The sequence below is a fragment of the Amborella trichopoda genome, chromosome 7 (genome assembly GCF_054954075.1).
Source record: "Amborella trichopoda isolate Santa Cruz 75 chromosome 7, AtrichopodaSantaCruz75HAP2 v2.0, whole genome shotgun sequence".
NCBI lineage: Eukaryota > Viridiplantae > Streptophyta > Magnoliopsida > Amborellales > Amborellaceae > Amborella > Amborella trichopoda.
Genome location: NC_142342.1, coordinates 30,535,480 through 30,555,800, shown reverse-complemented (window position 1 = coordinate 30,555,800; position 20,321 = coordinate 30,535,480). Strand labels below are relative to the sequence as shown.

General features: G+C 34.7%; 3 long non-coding RNA genes and 1 pseudogene across 3 annotated transcripts; 2 read left to right on the top strand and 2 right to left on the bottom strand.

The window, feature by feature from the left end:
• Positions 1–659: 659 nt before the first annotated feature.
• LOC148781335 (uncharacterized) lies at positions 660–1,567 on the top strand. The gene is made up of 2 exons (XR_016058729.1): positions 660–830; positions 974–1,567. It is a non-coding gene; the product is annotated as an uncharacterized LOC148781335 (long non-coding RNA).
• Positions 1,568–4,746: 3,179 nt separating this feature from the next.
• On the bottom strand, positions 4,747–6,484 carry LOC148781334 (protein FAR1-RELATED SEQUENCE 5-like; annotated as a pseudogene).
• A 7,781-nt stretch (positions 6,485–14,265) lies between these two features.
• On the bottom strand, positions 14,266–16,291 carry LOC148781333 (uncharacterized). The gene is made up of 2 exons (XR_016058728.1): positions 15,178–16,291; positions 14,266–15,083 (listed from the first exon to the last, which is right to left on the bottom strand). It is a non-coding gene; the product is annotated as an uncharacterized LOC148781333 (long non-coding RNA).
• Positions 16,292–17,791: 1,500 nt separating this feature from the next.
• LOC148781332 (uncharacterized) lies at positions 17,792–20,007 on the top strand. The gene is made up of 2 exons (XR_016059096.1): positions 17,792–18,214; positions 19,555–20,007. It is a non-coding gene; the product is annotated as an uncharacterized LOC148781332 (long non-coding RNA).
• The last annotated feature ends 314 nt before the right edge of the window (positions 20,008–20,321 follow it).

Sequence of the window (20,321 nt, the reverse complement as noted above, 5' to 3'; positions counted from 1 at the left end):
TCTTTTTGAATCCCATTTTCATTTATGCTTGCTGTCATTGCCTGTTTGATCTCTTGTTTTTGAGGATTTGAGGCACCGAATTTGAGGTACTTTTATTCCACCTAGGCTCTCAGATAAATTGATTTTTACTTTGGTTCAATAAGTTGAGTTAAGTAAAATGTTTACCATTATTCATGATCTGGATTTCTTTGTTTGTGTATAAATTGGTAGTTGGGAACCACAAAACCACTTGCTTGCATTTAAATTTTGATTCAGGGGTTTGATTATGAATGTTTTGAGGGCTATTCCTCTATAATATGACTCCCAAAAAATAAAAACTTGATTTGTTGTTAAAAAAATATCATGTTCTTTTTCATTCTATGATTAAATTGTTTCAAATGACCGTCAATTCTAGTTATTTCCTCACATAATATACAAGTCAAGTAAGCCAATGTAACTGCTGAAAAACATTGTGGCCTTAATTCCATTAAAAATATCATGGGCATAACTTCATTCTCAACTTTCTTATAATGCTTTCAATTCATTCACCATCTGTTATGATCATGAATTCTTCATACGACGTCCTTCATTATTATTAATTTACACAGTTCATGTCTTAATTGAATATTTCATCCAATACGGCAAAGTACAGTACAAACTTAAAAAATAGTGTACCGCAGTTCATTTGGGTAATGACCATCTGATAAAATGATGCATGTTGACAGAGAAATGGAGATAGATAGATTAGAATGCAGCTTTGGGCTCATGCCATGTTCTTGCAAGTCTGTCTCTCCATCAGCTTCCATCATTTAATTGGATGGGCATGATTCTAATAGCCAATCTTATAATAAGTATTTCTTCTTATTATTCCTTTTTTGAAAATAATTGATTTCCATTTTTTATATTGATTGCCATTTTTGGTTGATGTTGATTATTGCACAATGATTTCAAAGTTGACATGAATTATTAAATTTTGTTCATCCTTCAATTGCAGATTGAAGCGCTGCAAAGACACCCAAAACATGGAGCCCGGGTTGAGAGTCATGCATACAAGAACATGTGGGATGCTTTACACAGTATAGTGCAAGCAGAGGGTTGGGCCGGTCTTTACAAAGGCATCGTCCCTTCTATTATCAAGGCAGCCTCAGCTGGGGCGGTCACTTTTGTGGCTTACAAATACACATCGGATTGGTTAGAGTCTATTTTGACATGACATAGCTCTTATTCTTTTGCCATCTCATTCTTTTTTCTTATAACGCAAATCTCCAATTCTTCACATTCATTACCTCGTAAGCCTTCGTACTATTTCTCACTTAACGTGAGAGCCATTTTTTAGGAGTAAGGTTCTCCCTCATTTTGACATGTTAGTGAGAAAATTGTATCTGTAATTTTGTATCTGGAGCACCAATCCATGAGAGAAGCTTCTGGAAGATCCATGAAGACTGTCCTGGTGCAAAAATGTGGGATCCTTTGTTGTTGTTCGTGCGTGGGCGAGAGAGAGAGAGAGAGAGATTTTGACCAGAACGAACTGTAATAGTTATTTCTATAGCATCTTTAATTGGTATTTATTCATATTTCTCTTGAGTGACGTTATTTCCATGCTTTTAGCATATTTATTGTTATATTGGCTCTTCATCCCAGCCAATATTTTTGTATTGATGTTGGTGTACAAGAACAATGATTCAGGGAATTGGGCGATACCCTGTTCTCCAAACCGTTGTCATAAGAAACATGGGTTTGGGTGGGGCAATCAGTCAAATTGACCGACTTACCTGACCTAGATATTGGTCTGGACCTAGCCCGTTGGCATGGCAGGTGAAGTTGTGGTTGGTCCGACTTGTATACATAAATTTAACGCTTCAATGGTCAGGATTGGCAAAGGTATTCTGATAAAGTTCTTTAAGTAAAGTTTTATATGCATCAAAATGATAAAAGAAATTAAAAACATAATCACGAGCACATCAGACAACTAGGTTTGTAAGATATAATTTGACCCATTTACCTGATAATGTTCCACCAGTAGACTGGCTTACTATATCCTTTTCTGTATATTTTGCACCACAAGCTGAACTATATCTAGGTGCAGCCATCCCAGGACCCATGCCCAGACCCAACCCATTTACAGCCCTAAGTCCCGGTTGGGCCAAAGAGTATAATTTCTTAGCATGTTTTCAAGAAACCTCTCAACTCCATATCATTATTATACATCAGAATATTTGAGTGTAATGGGCCTATAGGAAGCACTCTCTCATCTCTCATGAAGTAACTGTTCTCGGAAAAAATAAAAATGGAAAGATTGAATGTTGAAAGGTTCTATTTAACATCCTGGTTGCAGCATTAGAAGAGATTCTCAAATTCAATCAACAAGAAAAACCTCAAAATCCACCCCAAAATATTTCTTTCTCAGTGTTTGAATGAGAACCAACAAAATCAGTAGGTAATAATGGGCAACTTATGAACTGTAGTTCCTCATATTACAAACTATGACTAGCCCATGGTGGCACTCTAACAGCCAAACCAGAAAAATAGTCTCTCATAATGCCATTTGTATGAAAAAAGAAACAAGGAGAAAAATACACAACAAGAGAAATATTCAAGTGAGTGACATAAAGGACGAAAAAGGGTAAAATTATATAATTGGATTGGTAAGAAAAAGGACTTGAAGTGATCTCTAATTTATTGCATGGAAACTACATGTCATTTGCATGCAAATCTCATAACAAAAATTTACTCATAACAAAAATGGGAACAGGGACAGCCGTCCCTTAAACATTGTAGGCTTCCTAGAAAGAGAAAAAAAAAATCACAGAAAAGCAACTTGGACTCATAACCCAATCTTGCCATCTCCATCCAATGCCATCCTATAAAGCATATATCATGAAATCCTAGTTTGTATATAGTATTATGCAATATAGTTCTCAAGCACCATCCATACGAAATATAGATTCTCAAGCAAAACTTCATTCACAATATAAGAGAGAAATACAGCCTCTTCATAATTTAGCCACACTAGCCACATCTATTACAATCTCAAAATATGCACTTACCACAACTGCCACACCAAATACATATTCTTAAGCAGCACTCTCAACCACTACTACATTCTCCAAAGATCTCCCACAATAGCCGCACCAAATACACATTCACCTATCTTTGCAACAACAACACCAAATACATCATATATAATCCATGTACGAGAGAGAGAGAGAGAGAGAGAGAGAGAGAGAGAGAGAGAGAGAGAGAGAGAGAGAGAGAGAGAGAGAGAGAGAGAGAGAGAGAGAGAGAGAGAGAGAGAGAGAGAGAGAGACGGCTTTCAGAATAGTAAATGGCAGCAACTGAGAGGAGGGTTGGTCTCATTTGCTTGATTATGAAAGACCTTGAGAAAGCACATTTGTACACATGATGTTGCAAACATTGGTTAAACATGCAAATCTAAGGCAAGTTCCACATCAAATACATTGAATTATCAAAAAGTTAAGTGACGAAAGGAAGGAGAAGAACCTTACATGTTGAAACAATGAGAAAACTTGAATACTGCAAAAGTGTGTGTGTGTGTGAGAGAGAGAGAGAGAGAGTTAGATAGATCAACATTTGAGTCCGTAAGGCATCAAGCATACAAAACATATAGTTTCAAGTTAGGTTTCCTACTTGTTCATACAAAATACCATGTATTTGAAGGGCATTATATTTACAATTTTGCAATGATTACATATAAAAAAAAAAAACTATCCAACTAGATCTCAAAAAATTATATAATTACATATAAAAAAATGTGTAATTAGGCATCAAAAAACTTAAGGTTGTAGATATCAAAAACATATGTAAATCATTGTTAATTCAAAGGCTAATCACTGCTGCTCCCTAGCCACATCATATTGGGTGTGACTCTCCCATCCTTGGAGGTTAATTGTTCTTTCAATAGCTCATGTACCAAAATAGAAAACAAGGAACAACTCAATGATAGTGGATTACCATGGAAAAGATTTCATGATTAAAACCTATTTCAATCTACTCAACATACAATTTCATGATTTAACCATAAGCATTAAGAAAATGAGGTCTGCTCAAAGCTAAATAGCAAGTTAGTTATTCAATTTTTAGAGTTTGAAAAGTAGCAAATAGACGTGAAAACATCAACAACAATTAAACTCGAGGTTTTAAAATAGAAACAATGCATTAGCTCACAAGTACAAAAAATATTATATCATACCGTGTGCTACACAGGTTTCAAATTTAAATAGCTAGGCCACCCCTTTGGCTTTGCATAAATTGGAGCCTTTATGGTCACATGTGGATTTGAAACCACAGAGAGGATGGGTGTCACACAAGGGGATCCTATGTATCCGGGGCTGCTATGGGTAGAAGATCCTTGTATTGTAGAAGCCTTTTCCATATCAATTCTAGCAGCAACCTTATCACATGTCTCATCTATAACCATCTTTGCAACTCATACAAACCTACACTCACTGCACCATTTACTGATAGAATGTTGCAATGTCAAAATAGATCATTGTAGCGTGTTGAATAGGTATCCTCACAATTAGGTTGTACTTTAACTCCATGACCATTACGAGCAATCCCCTTTGTAACAAATTTTGTCCATCTTTTCATTATGTAATGTTGGGGTAATTCAAAAATATTTTTTAGAAAAAACACCCTGAGCATATGACTACAAGGGATACCCATTCGCTCATATATATGACAACTACATATTGCTTGCTCCTCTATGTTTCTGAATGTGAGCTCTGTTACATACCACATATTCTTTCAAACTAAATATGCATACCACCTCATCTTCCTCTTGGACTTCACAAGTAAGATTATGGCTTCCATCAACTTTGGCTGGAAGAAGTTCGAAAAGATAGTTGGGGTATAAATTTCAGCTATCTGCTTCTCCTTGTGAGAGGCAGTCTTCATAGCTGGTGTCTCGTTATGAGATTTAAAGTCTGCAGTGTTTTCATCATCAAATTTTTTGTCAATTAATTCTTGTAGTTTGCCTACAAATGTAGTCAAGTTGGTATGTGAATTCACATATGCCTTGATGTCTTTGTTCATAGCTTCACTTCTTCTTCCCCTTGTCCTATTGCCAGCAAAGAATCAGTTTTGTAAATATACATCTACCCACTGATGTCGAATTTCATATAAAGACCGCAACCATTCATTATTCTTTAAATCATATTTTTCTATCATTCTTAGCAATGTGTCTTCAAATTCATTTATGGTGGTGCACTAGTCAATACATTTATAGAATTCTGCATGGAAGGATGGATGTTTGTGCTCAACTTGTGCTATTTTTTGCTCAAACTTTTGTGTAAGATGTCATCTACACAAGCGATGTTGGGACTCTGGGAACACCTTTTTATTGCGAGGGTCATTGCCTTGTCTTGGTCTGTGACGATTGACTTGGGTTGATACCCATTCATCACCTCAACCACTTTGTAAAGAGCCATATAAAAGGCTCCTCATCTTCTTTATGGAGTAATGCACAACCTAATAATATAGTCTTTGTGTGGTGGTTCACTCCTAAAATTAGGGCACACGGCATCTGATAGATATTAGTTTTGTATGTGGTATCGAATATGATGACATCCCCAATAGCTCATAAGCAATTCTCGATTTTGCATCAATCCATAGTACATTGCTAAGGTTCCCTTCTTCATCAACTTGCATTCGTATGCAAATAACTGGTTTTTAGCAATATTAGTAGCAAAGAACTCCATCAACCCCACTGCATCCCTCTTATCAACTTTGAATTTTTTCTCTGACTTCTGTAGATTTCATTCTTCCAATCTATTTCAATAAAAGGGAGACTCCTTGGGCCACTAGCCTAAGTACTAAGCACTTTTGTATCTTCGGTGCAGTTAATATACATATGGATCATTCGCCTTTTGTGCTCTGAAATTTCACAATGTGATGGAATGCGATGAACTTTGGATGGTAAAGTTAAAGCATGAGAATGCTTTTTATCGTGTGCCACAATGATCCAAAAACCATCTTTCTTTTTTATTCTTAGTAAGGCTTTGCACCCTGTCCTTGTTTGGAGCCGTGAGTGATTCCCCTTGTATTTCTCATGTCGATAACCTTCTTTTGAACATACATACTTATAAGCAATGACTGACCCATATCTCCTTGAATGATGAATCGAAAAATACCTAACACTAAAACCCATTTTTTTTGCATATTTGTTATAAAAGTCAAATGCATCTTTATGGGATTCAAATCGCATACCCTCTTTAGGGACATTATCACTAAGTACAAAACCTTGAGGCTCATCCACCTTAGTCTCATATGCATCCTCCGTATCTTGGCATACATCAAACTTGTTGCTGTCATCATTGTCGTAATCATTAATATCCTCCATTTCATTGTGACAACCTAAATCATCATAGTCCACCTCTGTTGGGTAATCCTCAATAGGATTTTCTGCCTTTGTACTTTCCTATGTCCTATTACCAACTGACTTACTTCCTAACTCCAAGTCAATTGTAAACCTTGTGTCCAAGTACATGTCCATTCTATTTTATAAATCTATAACATGAAAGAGAAAAGCAAGTAGAAGATTCATCTACCAACTTTAAATCATATAATTATTTAGAAAATCTCAAAACTAGTATTAAATACTTCCATCTCATTACAACAATCGCTATCATTGCTCATATTACTCTTTAGCAATCTATCGTTACTCTGTAGCACTATTAATATTATTTAGTTGTAAACAATATCAAATACATAAATATTAGCAATTTATCTTTCTCAAAGTAAACAATATCATCAAATTTATAAATATTAACCATAAAATATTAGAAGGGTGTTAAAAAGAACTCATAAATGGTACTACTTATAACAACATAGAATATTATTAGAAATATTTCCATTGTTGTTAAGATAGAATGCTAAAATCATTTAAAGGCAACAAATACATACTCAATCCTCATTTTGGAAAATACTTATTAGCAGTCAATTGTTTGTTGTTTGTATGGTCTAAGAAAAAAATTATCACTAGCTATCATCACAACTTCATTACATCTCTTAACCATTTAAAGACAATAAGAAACCCTACAAAATACATGGGAAAAAAAAAAAAAAAATTCGCTAACAAAGCAAACTCAGCTTAAAGAAAAAAGATTCACACCAAATAGAACACTTCTTTAGTAAAAAAGAGGAAGAGAAGTTCAGATTGGAGGCTTTAGGATTACAACGTTTGCAGTCATAAGCTTGAGCTGCAAGTTATTGAAGCTCAAAACCTTCATCAAAATTTCTCGAGTATCATCTTCAGGTAAGGATGCATCCAATTGATTTTAGCATGACAATCCTTTGTAGATCCACCATGATGCCCATTTCAAACAAAAAGAAAACAATTTCAGTGAGGTTTTTGCATCGAAGCCTCTTGTTATTGAACCCTAAATCACCCATCTGTCGTTCTTTAATTTTTTCTCTTAAATCAGAACCAAACAATGTAATAATTGATTCAAATCGTTCATATTTCATCCATTTAGAAAAACCCTAAGGTCATTTTTCTGATCAATTGAATAATTTGTAGAAATTGATGCACACCTCTTGTTATTGAGCCGTAAATCACCCATCTGCCTTTCTTTAATTTTCTCTCTCAAATCAGAACCAAACAATGTAATAATCGATCCAAATCATTCATATCTCATCCATTTAGAAACACCCTAAAGTCATTTTTCGAATCAATTGAAAAATTTGTATAAATTGATGCATAAATTTCACCATATATATTCATGTTATATATTCAAAAACCTCCATCATGGCATAATAAACATTTTTTTGGCGTCTCTTTTTGTATAGGGCAACCGTATGTGGGCTGTCTCTCTAAATTTCACCCTTGTGTAATAATTTTCACAAATTTAATACAATATTAACCCTCAGAAAAAAAATGGTCATCCAATTTTTTATCTACTCATCCCAACTCTCCCCTATTTCTCTGTAATTCTTGTACCTCATGTGGCTCTAAATCAGCCGGTCTGAACTTCTCTTCCTCTTCTCTTTCTACTCACCCCATTTCTCCCCTTTTTCTCGCGTAATAAATTTTACCCATGTGTGGGTTGCTTCATAACTTGGGAGATCTCTATTTACCCTAACTCTCCTCTTTTCTCAGGTACTACCATATGTGGGATGTCTCATAGGATGAGGGGGTAGAGAGAGAGAGAGGGTTGGATGATGGTGAAAATTACAAGAACAGCTTGGGATGAGAGGGTAGAAAGAGAGAGAGAGCGTGAGAACAAACTACACACAACGAAAAAATTTTGGAGGGAAATGATTCGTAGAGAGAGAAATAGAGGGAAAAAACATAAACAGGAGGTTGCCGGTGGATGAAATGCTTTCTTGAAATTTGGTCAAACATCTCAACCGTCTAATTGATCGGACGATTGATAAGGGTGCATCCGTAGGTTCTATGATAAGGATGCATCCGTATTGAAACTTTTCTCTAAGCTTAAAGAAAGGCTTACATCATCAATGACCTATTTGGCTATCACAGTGGCGTGTGGTTCAGCATTGATAAGGTCTTTGGTTCGATTCCCTGAAGGGATTCTATAATACCTAGATTTTTTTTTTTAGTGATTTCTATTACCATGGTATGTAAATAATAAATAAACAATATATAAATGAATATAAATAAGGAAACATAAAACAATATATAAATGAATATAAATAAGGAAACGTATTTTCTGGTTGGAGATGCGATTTCTATTACCATGGTATGCAAATAATAAATAAAGATCATAAATAAACAATTTATAAATGAATATAAATAAGGAAACATATTTTTTGGTTGGGCGTACAACAAAAATACGTACAGTCGAGGGACCAAAAAAATTAATCTTTTATATGATAATTTACCGATCTTTGATTCACCTTTTGAACAATTGAAAATAAAATGGATAAAAATAGGAAATCTGCCTCTCTCTTTCTCTCTTCTAAACCAAGATATTCTATAATGACTAGCTTTTTTATTTTTTAGTTTTAGCGATTTCTATTACCATGGTGTTTTTATAGCACCATCAACTCTTTCTATTACCATGGCGTTTTTACCACCATATATACAATTTGGCTCCATGGCACCACCAAATCTTTCTATGCAAATAATAAATAAACAATATATAAATGAATATAAATAAGGAAAGATATTTCTGGTTGGGCATACAACAAAAATACGCATAGTCGAGGGGCCAAAAAAATTAATGTTTTATATGTTAATTTACTGATCTTTGATTCACCTTTTGAACAATTTCAAATAAAATCCATAAAAATAGGGAACTCTATTAAAAGACAGATGACCATGAGTTAGAACAATTGAAAGGGATTAATAAACATCGTCTTGAAACATTTAGGATTAATCAAATTCTATTACGATGGAGTTTTTACTATCATATATACAATTTGGTTTCATGGCACCACCAAATCTTTCTCTACAAATAATAAATAAAACCCACATAAATGAATATAGAAAAGGAAATATGTTGGAACAGTTGCAAAAGGGTCAATTGTTAAATTGTTGATAGTTTATGTATATTTTAATAAATCAAGATAAAAAAAAAGAAAACTCCTAAACTCTTCGAACTCTAGTGGTACACTACATTTATCTTTAAAAGAAATTGATTTGAAGCATTTTTATTTGTTTTTTTCCCTTTTCTTTAGAACTGGATATTGAGTTTAACTGAAAACGATATGGGAATTTTAAGATCCAAAGAATCCCCCGACTTTGTTATATGGAAGCACTCACCCAGTTTATGCACCCAACAAATGAATTACATAATTGTAGAAATATAAAAACCTGCATTGATGTTTACCTATATTAGGAAGGTGGTTCATTGCATATGTTAGTTTATTTAGTAATACACAACTTTGTAACCCTATAAATTGGGGCTCTTGTTCACATCTTTGTTAAGGTCAATAATAAATTTTCCTGGGGTCTTAAGGCCCAATTATACAGAAAAACAGTTTCTCACATCATATCAGAGCCACTTCCTTGCAATCTAGTTTGGGCTTCCTTGCTTCTCTAATCTCTTGATCGTTGCTTTTTAATCTCTCAATTGCTGCTCTCTCTCTTATCAATCTGGTCTCGCTTTACTTCTCTCTCTTGGCTGTGGTATTAACTGGTCTCTCGGGTGTGAACCGGTCTCTCTCTCTCTATTGCACGCACACGTTGTGAACTGCTTACTCTCTCCAAGGATATGAAGTGCTCTCTTCCTTTATCTACCTGTGAACTAGCTTCTCTTGTGAACCAGCATCCGTCCCTCTATTCCCTGCTCTCTCTCTCTCTCTCTACTAATCGACGCTCTCTCTCTTTCTCTCATTAGATCTCTGCTCTCACTCTACAGATCTACTCTCTCTCTCTCTCTCTCTCTCTCTCTGTCTCTCTCTCTCGATCTTCCTCTAATCTCTCTCACTTCTCTCTGCCCGTAATATTTCCACCCCAAATCTCATTCTAAGTCTCATCTTTCCCAAATCTCGTTCTAGGTCTCATCTTTCCCAAATCTCAGCCTTTCTCTATCTCTCTAGAATATCTTCATCAGTTTCTCTCCAAGGTAATACGCGAAGCCAACGAAATAACTCAAGTTTTCTGGTTTTCTCATTCCAACCCTCAGAGTGGGGTCACAAGAGAGGTAGAGATTCTTCACAATAATGGAGTTAGAGCCCTCTGGTACTTTGATTTTAATGGAGCTTGACACCATCTCCATGTCTGTTTCTTTGGGAAAACCAGTCATATAGTTCTTCAATATGATCTGCTTATTAATCAACTCTAAATCTAATTTGGATCGACTTTGATTTGTCTCTCTATTGAATCATGTTTTCGACTATCTGATTTGTCTCTCTGCTGAGTCATGTTTTCGACTATTTGATCTGTCTCTCTGTTGAGTCGCGTTTCAACTAGTTGATCTGTCTCTCTATCGAGTCATGTTTTGACTCTCTGATCTGTCTTTCTGTCGAGTGTTTCGACTTTTTGATCTGTTTGGATCTTATTGTTCTCAATTTCGAATCTAAGATCCGACTATGTTGTTGATCCGCCACTGATTTCTCTTGGCTCTTCCAAGAGCCTCCTGTTTGATGAATAAATTTCTTGATCCCGAATGTTCCGTCTGTTCCTGAAGCCGTCTGTTCCTAAGATCTACCGCTTTCTCTGCTTGTTGTTCAAGCAATCTGAGCATGGAGAATACTACTTCTATTGGTCATGCCTTGCACCTGAAGACGATGCAGGTTTCTGCAAATCATTATTACCTTAAGTTTGAGGGGGGAGTGTGGAAAATATAGAAACCTACACTTATGTTTATGGACAATATTTTCGTTCCTCTTATGTGTACCCATATTAGGAAGGTGTTTCATTACATATGTTAGTTTTTTTAGTAATACACAACTCTGTAACCCTATAAATTGGGGTTATTGTTCACATCTTTGTTAAGCTCAATAATACATCTTCATGGGGCCTTAGGGCCCAATTATACAGAAATGCAGTTTCTCACAATAATAAGTCTCTAGGGTGAGTACCTGGCTGGTTAGCAGTATTACATATCAACTTTGATTTCTCAACTACTAAAAAAAAAACAAAACAAAACAAAAAAAAAAAGAAGAAAAGAAAGGGAGCAAGCACCGGAAAATATTTGTGTTTTATTATTTCTAAGATAAAGTATAATCCATAGGGAGCATATTATAGTGTTCAATAATATGATGTTGCAAGACATTGCCACACCAACTCTACGTTGTATTTTTCTTTGGCAAGCACTTGAAAACAAAGCACATTCATGTAGAATTAGATTTGGGCGGGCGAAGTGGAGATGTGCAATCGGAATTTTATATAATTGTCGTATACCAAGGTTGTTGTGAGACCAGCTTTGCTTTATGCAGAATATTGGGATGTTAAGAAACACCGTACTGATATAACAAGTATAGATAAGATAAAGATGTTGAAATGGATGAGTAGCAAGACAGGAAAGGATAAAACTCGAAATGAATACATTCAGGTAAACTTAGGTGTGACACCAATAAGCAATAGGATGCCCATGTAAGATGCAAAACCAGTACAACACGTTACAATATGAGAGTTAGTTCAAGTGGAAGGCTAAAAAAAGGCAAAGAGTAGGCCCAAAAAGACATGGTTGAAAGTAGTAAGAAATGATATGATGAAATATGGCCTCCTGAGAGTATGACTCTTAATAGAGCAAAATAGCGGACCAGGATTTATTTATGCGTGAATCTGTGCCGATCCCTAATGTAAGATCAATTCAAATTCATGCAAAACTAGTTAAATTTTGTGGATCAATAGAGACGTGGGGGTAGCTCAAATCATAGACCTAGAACTAGCACATCTCTTGCGTATATGATTCTTTCCCTGATCTACTGGCAGCGCCAGCTAAAGATTTCGCTTACCAGATCTTAAAAATCTTGAAAATGCTAAATTAAAATTTCCTAGAATATGCAAATAACTGAAAATCAGATAAATAAAAAATTAAAATATAAAAAAGAGAATACTCATCTCAAGGAACCCAATACCCAGAGTCTCCAGCTCAGATCCGGCTGTTATTCGTTGCCATCTCCTTTTGTTGAATGCTCTTTATTGCTAAAAATTATTATAAATTGGTTTAAATATCCTAGATTTGATGTTCTAGGGCTGGAGAAGTCCTTAGGGTTCCTAAGTATGAGATTTCCCTAAAGATTTTTAAAGTAAGATGGCGGTTTTCTAAGGCTTTTAGGCGTTTTTGGGCTTCCTATATTTTATATGAATTCCTATTATGGGCTTTTGGGATTTTTTTAATTTGTTTTAGGAATTTTACTTATTTTCTAGGATTTTTTTTCTAATTTCTAATATTTTTTAGGGATTTTCTAACTATTTTCTAAATTTCTGGATTTTTTGCTATATTCTTAGGATTTTCATATGTTCTTTTTTGGAATAGGTATTTATAGGTTTGGCCTAGGGGCAAGATTGATATATTTAGGATTAATCTTAGGGTTCTAATCCAACTGAGAGAAAGGCATTTTGGTCATTTTTTGGGTTTATCACATCTATGAATTGACTTATTCAAGTCTATCCAGGGCTTCTAGAAACTCAGCACCGCCTCTGGGCCTATTGAGATGCACGAGGTGTGGCAACTAACGTAACCCGTGGGCTGCACGAGTGCCCACGACTTTTGCAGCCTGGGTGCGATCTACGGAGGCTCATGCCTCATAGATTGTCTGGTCAATTTGATCAACAATATCTCCCGAGCCGTAACTTTTGAATAGTAGGTCAAATTTTGATGCTTCTTGGACTGTCAAAGACCTCTTGGGATTTACTATGGTTTCGAAAAGGCTTTGGCTAGTTTTTGGGATAATTCTAGAAGGTCTAGATTCACTATGGTTCACTTGGCTTAGTGTGATCCTTAGTACTCAGCAATAAGGCTTTTAGGATTTCCTTTAGCCACAATTTCTGAGGGGGTGTCTGTGCATTCGTGTAGCTGACCCCAATTAGTTGGGAAAAGGATCTGACAATGATGATGTGATGGTTTTTTTTAGGAATAGAGAATTGAAGGCTAAAGTTGAAAAGTTCAATTTCAAAAGATGATACGTTAAGATTTAATATTGATTATGTTTCTTTAGGTGCAAGCTAGGTTTTAGGTTTCTTCTTCTGTAAATATAGTACTATGTGATAAGAAAAAAAGAAAAAAGAGAGAGAGAGAATAAGATTTTATTTTGAGTCTTGTGAAAAGATCTTTTTGGGATGGACTCTCATGCAAACATCAAGAGATGGTCAAATCTCTTAACCTTTAGGGTGGACTCATCTGTGTGAAAGATAAATTAGTATTTTTTATCTATTGAATTTGTGGGAGATAATCCCATATATGTAAATATAGGTGTTACAATGGATAGCATGTGTGACAAAGAAAAAATGAAAGAATGCATCCTGCATGATCATGGAAAGATCATCCTATCAAGTAAAAAATGAAAAATTTATCCTATCTCGTAAAAAAGAAACTAAATATACACAATTTCACACTCCCCTTAAAACTGGAAATAGTTAAAAGCGAACCATTGAAAGTTTGGAAGAAAGGCTTAGGAAACGAGGAGCATTATGAGAATTTGTAAAGTCCACAAGTTGTGTAGAATATGAGATGTATGGAAGAAAGATTGTCCTGAATAAATATTCTTACCGAACAAAATAACAATCTACTTCAATATGCTTTGTGCACTCATGAAACGAATTTACAGTCAACAAAAATAAACTCATTGACCGTTATATGGCGAGAAGCACCAAAGTCTCTTAACTAGGAGGATGAAACAATATTGCATGACAAAGCAGATACAGATATGTTAGACAATCAGTACTATGAGAGCAACTACTCGAGTTATTCCATTGTAAGAGTGATCGATAAGGAACCAACACTAACAGCCAGTAGTGTTACGCTAATTGCTTGAGTACCAACAATCATGCCAGATTGATCGAGAATGCGTCCCCACTGAAAAGTTGAATTAAGTCAACACCAATTGAGCCAATGATTGTTTTTAATATATGTGTCTTGTTCAAATGGAAGCCGGCTTTAAATTTTAGTGAGACCAGAAAGGGGAACAAAAAACGAAAGAGCCTCAACCAAAACATCTTACTAATTGGGTTTTTGCAACGAAAGGGAAAACATAGAGCAGCAGAGGAGATGAAAAAGAAATACAAGATGTAGAGAGAGAGACAGATATTTTAGGTTTTCACAATATTGGGAGAAAATATAGATGAAAATAAATACAGAAGAACAGAGAAGGCGAGACAAAAAGAAGCGAGAGGTAAAGAGAGAAAAACAATTTTAAGTTTTTCTGCTTTCTTGGTTTTCTTCAGGTTCAAGAGAGCTTTGAAAGAGATTTTCCGAGAGTTTTGCGATGATGCCGAGATGGAAGAGGTGGCAGAAGTGCCTTGAAAACAATGGGGGAAGCCTGGGGATTGGGTTTCAAGGCATGAAATCGATGGGGTAAGTCAGATTTAGAACTAACCCTTGATTTCGTCGGCAAAAACAAAGACATCGGAAAGCTCTAGCGCCATAAAAATTGTTTGCAGCAACCTGCCGAATTCTGGCCGGAACACAAACTTCTGATTCCTTTGCTGGATTTTGTAATAGAAGCACCTCCTGGATCAAAAGAAATTGGCGAAAAACTCCTTCTACCAAGATATACGTTGCTTTGTCAAATTAAACACGATCAAATGATAGACCTAAACCTTACTCTGATACCATGTGAAAGAGAAATTCTGTATGTTTTCGGTATTGAACTTGTGGGAGAGAATCCCGTATTGTATACAGAGATGTTACCGTGTATATCCTGCGTGATGTACAAAGCGGAAAAGACTACATCCTGCAGGATTACAGAAAGATCATCCTATCTGGTAAGTATACATATTTTTACAATATACAGACCCATAAATAAGATTTAATAACTCACGAATTATTATTATTATTTTTTTACTTTTCTTCTTTATTTATGTTCATTCCCCTATTTTCTACATCAATCGGTAGTAGAGCTTCAGAAATCCATCTGACATAATGGCACCAAAAACCGCTCTTTCGTTAGAGGATACTTCGCCAGAAAATCATAGCTGTTACGAATCAAGAAATTAAAGATGGTATAAATCAAGCCATGGAATGCATTCAAGTTGAGACTTGCAAACTTCAAGAAGAGATTACCAAAATTCAGTAGCAGCTGCAAAGATTAGAAAAATATCAATTGTTGCGAAGAGGGTGATTGTAATCCCTAAGATAAATCTTAGCACCGGGATGAATCAAGCTCTACAATGGACTCTAGGTACAAATGATGCGAGTAATGAGAAAATTTTGACATACGAACCACTGCATATATGATCTTATTATCAATGCCGATCTTCTTGAGTTTTATGCAGAGTATAAAAGAGAAATTAAAACTACATTGGACATCTTAAAGTTCCACCAAAAGTTACGCATCAAGTATTCGATTAATTGTTTCATAGAAGAAAAAAAAAATACTCTGGTGCGTGTGGGACTTCATTACCGAATATTGAGATGACCTTTGAAGGATGTGATGCACAATAAGCTTAAGGACTGCAAGTAAATGATGTAATGGGGTTTTCAATTATTCTTATTTACTAAGTTTTTTATATTAAAATTAAGTTTAGGTTATATAAACTTATACTTAAGTTATGTTATTAATGTGTTTCTTAGTTGGAAGAATTTGATGGCTAGAGTTGCAAATCTAATTTTTAAAAGACAAGAAGTTAAGATTTAATATCAACTAGGACTGCTTAAGGAATACGTTTGATTTTAGGAATTTATTCTATAAATATGTAATTATTGAACAAGAAAAAAAAAAAAAAGGAGTTGATTTTGGGTCTTGTAAAAAAATCTTTTTGAGGAGGACTATTTTGTTAACTTTTAATGTCTTATTATAATTTCAAGAGCATAGTTAATTCTAAGGTACATAGTCACTATTTAGCACACTTCAGCTTGTTTTTTATTGGTCATTTTCTCGATTTCCCTTGGCCAATTAGGGATTTATACCCATAATTTTTTTCTAAAATTTATGTTGAATTTGAGGATTTACTGTGGGCTAGGCTAATAGGATATTTTATTATATGTTTTATAGATTTTGTTTCTATAAGGCTTAGGCTTTATGAAAACAAAATAAAGCCTCACTTCAAATCCTCGTCTAAAAAGCACTTTCAGCAACAAAAATCTCCATGATAGCTCTAAAATCAATTTTCAATACCAATAATAAAATTTGAAACTAAAAAAATTGTACAGATCTTGCAGATCGTTGAATACTTATTCTTAAAGAAAAATGGACGATCTAGATAATTTGTTACAGTATGTATTAGTTTTAGAGCTTGAAATCGTATTTTTTTTCACAACATAACGTTCAAGTCGAGAAAGATGATCGATGTAAAGTTTTCCAATGCTTAAATTGCAATTTTTGATGAGTTTTGAGGTGAGGCTTTGAAGCTTTATTTGTTTGATAGAGCGGCAGCCCTATCAAACCATTTTCCTATTTTTATTGGTTTCCCAACTTTCCTTCCCTAGTAGGTCCGATGCTAATTTACGATTTACCTTTATGCGTCCACCTAAAAAGGTGTGTATGCCTAAATAAAAAAGATCGTGTTGCTCCCGCTGGTACACCATAAGACCTTTAATATCTAGATGTAACTTCTCCGCTTGGATGCCAACAAAAGGAAAAAGATTATACCCAGCCTATAATGAAAAGAATGTGCTCGACGGAGATCATAAAATTTTCAGATCGAGAGATCTAAGTTCTTACAGACCCAAAATCCAATTTTATGAAGCTCATATAAGATTATCTCTTTATGTTGTAGAAGTGAGGTGCACCTCTAAAATTTATTTAGAGAGTCGTTCCTATGTTGGAAACTTTATAGCTTGAAAATATATTTTCATCTTTAATTATAAAATTCAAATTTTCAAAAATAATACAGATGAAGAATATCAATATGCACTTGGAAAGTTTGAAAATCGACGGTCAAAAAACTTCTTACAAGATGCATTATTTTTTGAGTTGGAATTCATTTTTTTTTTCACGACCTTACATCTTGAGGTTGAGATGATCAATTAGAAGTTTCTCCATTGCCGGAATACTCTTTTTGCGTGATTTTTGAAGTACACCTTACTTCAATATTATACGTTTGCAACCTAATGTAGACTTGTTCTTTTTTATTTTGGAGAGACTTTGTCTACTCAGTCCGAAGTGAACATATTTCCAACGAGGCGTTTTATATCGGGAGTACATGTAGTGTAATCTTGCGGAGTGTATTATACATGGGGCGTTTGATAACTGTGAATGGGAAGGAAAGTCCCCAATGTTGTAGCTTTCGAGTGTTTGGGTACAGAAAATGGGGAAAAAGTCGGAACTCATATTTTCCCCAATTCTCTTGGGTAAAGCTTTGGACCTACAAACTCAGGGACTGCAACTTTTTCAGAAATTTAACGGGCAGAGGGGAAGAGCTGGGCAAAATTTCAACGCGCAGAAGAACAGGGCTATAAGAAAAGAAGATCCTGCACCTCTCTGAGAAGAAATAAATTTTCTAAGAAGAAGAAATATCACCGCCCCTCTGAGAAGAAAACCCTAGACATCTCTTTGACCCTATCTCACTCGAAACCCTAGCAACTCATCTATCCATTGCCATTACCCCATTGCTGCAAGCTAACAGTTCAACCGTCAAAAAACTCCGGTGTATTCCCCTCAAGACCCCATTGCTGCAAGCTAACAGCTCCGAGAAGCTATAGTGAGTTCTTTGAACTTTTTATATACTTCCCTTTATCCAACTGTCAATTCTGAATTAAAGGTTAAGATTGCCTCAAGCACAAGGTCATGTTTTTATACTATTTTATTTTTAATTATTTTTTTATAAACTATTTTAACACCAAATTGTAGGCGTCCAATCCTCTATTAAACTCGTACTAGCGAAAAATATATACAAAATATTTTCAATAAAATAAAATGACCAAAATGCCCCTAAAAGTTTTAAGGGGTATTTTGGTCATTATATTTTTATCGAAAAATTATTTTGAATATTTTTTTATAGGTGCACCCCACCAAATTTCATATTCATACAATTTGTATAAAAAAAACTAAAAATAAAATACTTTGAAACGTCGGATCTAAGATCAAACGATGAGTGACTCTCTTGATCAAAATTAGACGGTTGGATGGTAGGGGAAGTATAGATCTTCTATGCAATATGGGAAGTACAGAAACCTTTCCTTTTTCATACGACCTTGAATATCCAGATATAACCTTCTTTGCTTAGGCGCACCTCTAAACTTTGCTCAGAGAGATCGTTCAGTGCTCTATTGGAAAAACCAGGTGATCTAACTGCTAACCGCTTGGTTAGATCAGAATAGGCTATTGGCCGGTTCCATTTTTTGGTGGTTTTGGTTATCTATCGGCATTTACATTTTTTTTTCAAAAACACATATATATATTCCTAAAAATAAAGAATTTGGTTGTAATTTTTAATTCTTTACATTAAAGTAAAGATTAAAATTTCTTTTTTTATTATTAATATTCACTTTTATTAATATTCACTTTTATATTTTCCATCTTTTTCATAAAATTTTTAAAATACCCTTAGGCACAAATCAATATGTAAAATCTAGTTTTTTCATTAATTTTCAACTTCATTTCAATTGTTTTGTTTTAATCATTCATTATATACTTTTCATACTTTAGTAGATTTTTTTTTTGTATCTTTTTTATTTATAAATTTTTTTTGACTTCTCGGTAAAGAATTTTAGAGAGAGAAAATAACTTCTATAAAAAAATAATTGTGCCCCACACTATTTTTTGGTGGTTCTTTCATTGTATATATAATAGTGATGCAATGGTAGAGTATACACTTTCCTATCTTGTTTACATTTTGTTTCTATTATTCCCTCTCAAACTCAATTGAGAAGGCATTTGAAGTTTGAGTTTGAAACACAAATCTCGAAAAACATCTCGTGGTAAAGGCTTGGTGAAGATATCAACTACTTGATTGCAAGAAGAAACAAATTGAGTGATAAATAATTAAGAGCCACTTTTTCATGCATAAAATGATAGTCTAACTCAATGTCCTTTGTCCAGGCATGAAAAACATGATTAACTGTCATGTAGAGAGCACTACTATTGTCACAAAAAAGTGTTGGTGGCTAAGAAAGCGGCACTGCAAAATCCCAAAAATAAAAGAAAGCCATGTCAGCTCTGCAGAAGTGGATGTTATAGATCGGTATTCCACTTCGGCAAGTGAACGAGCCACATTCGACTATTTCTTAACACTCCAAGAACTGTAGTTGGAACCAAGATAAATGCAGAAACCAGTGGTTGAATGACGAGTGTTTGGACACCCATCCCAGTCTGCATCAGAGAAAGCATATAACTTAAGGGAACTAGAAGATAAAATTCTTATACCACAGGACTGTGTACCATTGAGATAACAAAGAATCCGCATAACTATTTAAAAATGTGCAATTGTAGGGGAATGTGTAAATTGACACATTGTATTAACACTATGGGAAAGGTCATGCCGAGTTATGGTAATGTATTGGAGTGCACCAATCATGCTCTGATAAAGGGATGGATTAGAAAATGAATTAGAATTTTCATGAATATTATTCTTCATTGCCATTGGTGTTGAAATAAGTTTGGCACCAAGCATCTGAGCACGATCAAGAAGATCCGGGGCATATTTGCTTTGTGATAGAAAAATTCCACCAGAAAAATAAGATACCTCTATGTCAAGAAAGTAATGTAAAGGTCCAAGATCTTTCATTAGAAGTTCCCTTCCAAGTTGGGGAATGAATCATTCTAAAAGATCTGAATTATCATTAGTAACAATAATATCATCAACATAA